This window comes from Mixophyes fleayi, chromosome 11 (assembly GCF_038048845.1).
Source record: "Mixophyes fleayi isolate aMixFle1 chromosome 11, aMixFle1.hap1, whole genome shotgun sequence".
Taxonomy (NCBI): Eukaryota; Metazoa; Chordata; class Amphibia; order Anura; family Limnodynastidae; genus Mixophyes; species Mixophyes fleayi.
Window position 1 is genome coordinate 83,856,714 of NC_134412.1, and position 6,000 is coordinate 83,862,713.

A 6,000-nucleotide genomic window follows, 5' to 3' on the forward strand; every position below is an offset into this window, starting at 1 on the left:
TCTAGACGCAGTGAGGCGCAGACGCATTACAAGTCAAAAATGGGCTAAAACTGTGCGTCAGGAATTAGGTGGCGCAAGCGGTTAGCTAGCTGCAGGAACTGCTCTCAGCTTGGTAAGGTGATACGAGTGGGATGCAACTGGGGTTGCTTGCCACTCGTAATTCCCTACCAAGCTGCGGCACACTCCCACTCCTACACTTCTTAGACGGACTTTACGTCCGACTCTAAATGAGGTCCTTAATGAGCAACCATGGGTAGCTTGGTATATTTTGTGCCAATATAGTTGAGGTACATGTGTTACCAAATCTCTCTCCCAATGACTAACAAAGAAATTGTGAATTCAGAGAATTCTTCCATTAAGATCTTATATATTCTTGAAATTACATGATCAGGGATACCTTTGGCTGAGCATATGGTTTCAAAGAGAGACCGATCTCTACCACATGTTCCAATGTTCCATGTTCTAATTCCTCCAATCGAACTGATGTAGGGTTTCACCTGTAAGTATCTCCAGTATTCTGCTTCAAGTATTGAGTATGTTGAGTTGTGTTCTTGGAAGGAGCAATTAATATCTGTTTAACACCACTTTTTAGAATAAGGTATGATTTTACAACATTTTTCGTAACCGCCAAAAACTGAGTTTCGAAAGCCCCTTTGACCATCAGCCATTTTTGTAAAAACATGGTGTTAATTTCACACTTCTTTTACAATGGGCTATATTTCCCTCCACTTTAACCTACTCCAACTACAGAATAACCCCTTATGACTGTACAATTGTATTTGTCACATTTTTTTTCCAAATATGAAAAGTATGCAAAATCCATATTTTCGTATAGTTTCATTTGCATTCTTTTCATACAATAGAATACGCTGCTTCTCAGTGGGGTGAGTAAATTATGCTATTATTTCCACAGCTGAATAATGATGTTGGCATAAATTCTCCAGGTAGGACGCCACTGAGTTTTCAGAATATCTGCCGTTCCTTTTTATTTTGTATTGGTTTTCAGTATATGGTTCATGAAAATAAACAATGACTTTGATCTTTCAATTATTAATTCATGTTCAGCAAAACAACAAATCAGACATGTTTGGCTGCTTGCATTATTTAAAGTTCAATGTATTTGCTGACATTAATTATTCTAGAATAATGTTCAATGCATCCACATACATAAAGAATCTCTTCTTTGTTATCATTAACACTTGGTTTCACTCAATAATGTATTTCACAAGGGCAATCATGTTCGCAACACTATCAAAAGTACAATTGTTTGGTTTGAAACGGAGGTTAATGGGATGTTATAGTGAAGCATTACTTAAAGAATGTTACTGAATTTTTTTTTTTGTACTGATCATATATAATATAAAATCGCTCAACAGATTATTAGATGATTTTAATTCATAGTTACATTTTTTACACTGCTTTCTGGTTTAAATACAGGACTTATGAAGGCTGTTTTTTTTCTATATTTGGTTATATAAAGCAGAATCCGGATGAGTTTTATCAAGTAAATTTGATAAAATACACTAAGGAATAATGTGTATTTCTCTACCCTTATTTCCTAGCGTGGAGTTTTATGTTGGGATTGTTTGGTCCGCTGGATTTGTGCTAGTTGTTAAAAATTAGCTGCAAGTTGAGATGAGTGAAAAGGTTCAGTACAATTCCTGTTTGTATGTATTTCAGTGTCAATGCTCTTTTAGGACTTATGATGATAGGTTTAAAGCTTAATCCTGCCATACACCCAGTAGATACATTTTCCAAACTCAGTGATTCCCCTAACAGGAGCCCTGGGAAAAATGGCTGCACGGAACCGGCTTATCTATTTCATTCACCATTTCAAAGTGGCGGTAGAGGAGGTTTGTGAAATATCCAAGTTGTGGCTCAGGATTGGCCTTGCAGCTCCCACCAGACAACATAGCGAAACTCTAGGACTGCTTTGGGAACCACCATGTTGATAAAATGTATATACTTGAGATGCTCACTAACCCCTGTGAACTGGTTTTGGTTTTGGATCTGGATTAGCTTCATGTTTTGGTTTTGGCAAAACCGCCCTCGTGTGTTTTGGTTTCGGATTTTTTTCGAAAAATCCTAAAATATGCTAAAATCACATAATTTTGCTCTTTTTTTTGATCCTACAATATTATTAACCCCAATAACACTAATTTCAAGTCTTTTTCAGTCAATTTTGACCACCTCACAAAGCACATTATTATTTTCATACACTTTCGGACAAATACTGCAGTGACCTGGCTGGATGGTAAGCGACAGAGCAATGGCACAAACACACGGCAGTTCCTAGCACATCTAGGACACATTGGCACACAGCAGTGGCAGAAAAGAAAAATGGTGCAAGATGGAATTGTCCTTGGGCCCGCCCTCCCTCCCACCCACTGTTATGTTGGATCTTAAAAAGGAATCCAAAATTCTGATGACCTAACGTTGACATTTTGCCTCGTTTTTGATTCCAAGGGCGCGCAAAAGTAACTCTGATCCCCTAAGTTTGGGTGTGTTCGGTTTTCGAGCAACCGAGCCTGAGCATCTCTAGTATATGCTAAGTGATATCGTAGCTTTAAGCTAGGTTTATAATGAGGTTTATATTACATCTTAGGTTAGGTCTAGGTTTAAAACCTGAAATAGTTAGGACCAGTGTGGACCACTTTTGATGTGTAAATTTAGAAGTGGTGGTATGGAAAATAGAAGTGAATAGAATTTAGTAGTTTTACTATGAAGGCATTAGGAGAAGTTATGATATGCTATACCCCTGTATACCAGTACACCATTTAGGACCTGTGCTAGGGCTAGGTGAAGGTTACAATTAACATAATAAAATTGATGAAATTATTTTGGAGAATTTTTGTTAACTTGTTCTTACGTTACAATTGAAACAGGAGACTGTCAATTTTTTATACAATGGCTCTATTGATTTCCTATGACATCAGCAGTTGTGATAGACCTTTTAGGGTCTCTACAATCCAGCTTCTTTTACTAGTAAATTCGTAGTTCATACAAATAAAATAATGGACATTTAAATTAAAATTGCCTTTTAAAATGTTAGTTTTGTCAAAACTTTCTCTTAAAATATTTCTAATTTTCTCATCTGTACGAATAATAAATTTTTATCAATTTCTTTCCAGTATATATTTTTCATTTGGCACCAAAGGATGAATGCACAAACAAACAAGTTCCTCAGACGGGGCCTATAATAGACTCATGATGAGTGCAATGGACATTTGGGGCAACGCATGCAGAATGCAACAGATTAGATGCATATTGCACTTTTTAATTCCACGGTATGTTTTGCATTATCCCTGTATTGCTCCAAACACTTATATATACAGATGGAGCACTTTTTAATGAGAAAAATTATGCAACAGTTGTTTGGTGCATCGATTGCTCCATTTTCACTTAGCCGTACCCTACTACCATTGATATGTAATGGAAGGTGCAAGGTTATTGCGATACAATCCAATGCGCCAATGTGATGTGCTCCATCCGTATGTCCTTTATGCTAATGTAACGGAGAAAGACAAATGGAAAACACAGGAATCAATTGTGTGCAACTGACTGGGTGATGGTGAACAATCAGCAACACCTGAAGGGGTCTACACTCCGCAGTATACTATGTACCTTGTTCATCCACTGCAATGTTTAAATCAAGAAAACACACCTCTCTAACTCCCAAATTACATGTAAAGGATAAGTAAACAATATTGTTGGAAACCCTGCCAGATGCACAATAATGTTATAAAATAATTGTATTAAAATCTATTAGTTGCACTAGCAATTTTAAAAATATAACACAATGTTCACTTGTTGGCATTTATTGCATTAAATAGTTATATTTACCATGGAGGCCAACTTGGACAGCACTTTCAGAGAACAGTTTTTAAATATTTTAGGTTAGTATTCTTCATTTTTTGTTTTTGGTTACTACTTGGTTTTCATCCACTACCTTTTTTTCCATTCTAAATATTAGAGTAGGTGTTGTAGATATAGATATAGATGGCATGTACCATTCGCATCTATTAATTTAGGGCATTTTCAGTATAAACAACAATATAAGGAAACAATGACAGCGCTAAAGGACTCAAAGACAATGAAGGCACTCTAAACCACCCCAAAATAATGATTATATTATAAAACAAAACATAATTTTAAGTTGATCTTTTGTTTTATATTATTATATTATTATTTGTTATATTTTTTTTTTTATTATTATTATTATTTTTTTTATTTTTATTTTTTTATTATTATTGTATCATTTTAAGTTGATATTGTGTTTTATATTACTATATTATTATTATTATTTTATATTATTATCATTGTTTTGGTGATTTTTAGATTGCCTTTGTGATCTTTGGGTCCTTTCAGCACTGTCGTGTTTTCTTGTTTTTACTTAGTATATTTAGAGGTTTGTGGTTACCTCTTTTCTAACAGTTTCTGGCTCCATGGTTAGTCAAACAATCCTTTCATAAACAGGATTTACTAATATATTTTTGCTCTTGTTTTAGTAGTATTCTGTTGATTTCATAGCAGAAACGATATACAGCTCTTTAAGAGACTAGTGCTCTAAATTTAATTTTAGTATACAAACAAGTTAAACAATGTACAATAAAAAGTTAGTATAACTATTTACTATGACAATATAATATTTAATTTTACTTATTTTGTTACTAATTATTTGTTTTACTGAAAAACACTTCCAATTTCAAAACAAAAACCTTGAAAATTTGTTTATCCTGCCTATGAAGTGTTTTTGCTCAGTAACAATCATAAAATGTTTTTGTTTTGTTTTTCAAAATCTTCCTAGTGAATGTGATGTTTTATTTCTTTGCAAAGCTCTCAGAGACCAGATTCCTTGTATGTGCCAAGGAATCCACAAAGACCAAATGCAAAACTAAGTACTACAAAGAAAGGTACATTCTGCAAGGTCAGAACAAATGTAAAGGTTATTGCATTTGTCATTTTAGCAACAAATACAGTATCTTTCATTTTTGCTTTTTTCACAAGGTTTACAAAAATCCCATCTGGTTTACAGCTTAAAAAACACCAGAAGCATTTTCAATCTCTTCAGCAAATGTTAGTGCAAAATTGAACAATATATATATATATATATATATATATACACACATTTTATTAAACACTCCAGGTATGTCGGCCACCTGGATTTGTCCCTGACTGACAAGTGGTATCATGATTATTATTATTAATGTCTTTAATTTATAAGGCGCCACAAAGCGTTCGCAGTGCAATACATGACATATGCAGAATACAGTGAGCCATAACACAACATGATACAGGAAGAACAAAAAATAAATAAAATAAAATATGATATAACTTGGGATAAATCTTTCCCTCTTTTTGCAGACATATAGTCTAAACTTGATATTTCTAATAAATATTTTGTTCAGTACCTACAACTTAGACATATTCATAGTCAAATCAAATTGTATCTCTCCACACAGACCGCTAACAATGGAATCGTTATGTCTCAAATAGGGTTCCACAAAGGGGCTGGTTTCCTCTATATACTCGGGGCTTAAGTCTTCAACCTCAAGCATCCGCAGCCCTTATGACTTAACGTGGAGGCAGAGCTTGAAGAGGCATTTGAGAATGAGGACTGGGAAAAGATCAGAGCTTGATCTGCATAAGGAGAAATGTATGTAAATGACTGTACAGATGGTACTAAGTACCGACAAGACTCCGTAAGATACAACCAGATACCTCCGAGAGATGCACTAGGTGCTGCCTCTCTGTGGGCTCTCATTCCTTCATAATTGGTGGGGATGCACAAAACTCTCTAGCCTCTGGCTCGACATTACAAATGGAATATTTGCTATCCTTCAAGTCAATATACCCATGGACTCAATTTCTTCCTCCTTCCTCAAGGTGTGCAATCTGTGACCCATCAACACAACAGACTAATTAGACATATAGGGCCTGATTCAAGTCCGTTTCGTGACGTATCTTGCGTGAAATCACTTCTCGCATGCTCACAAATGG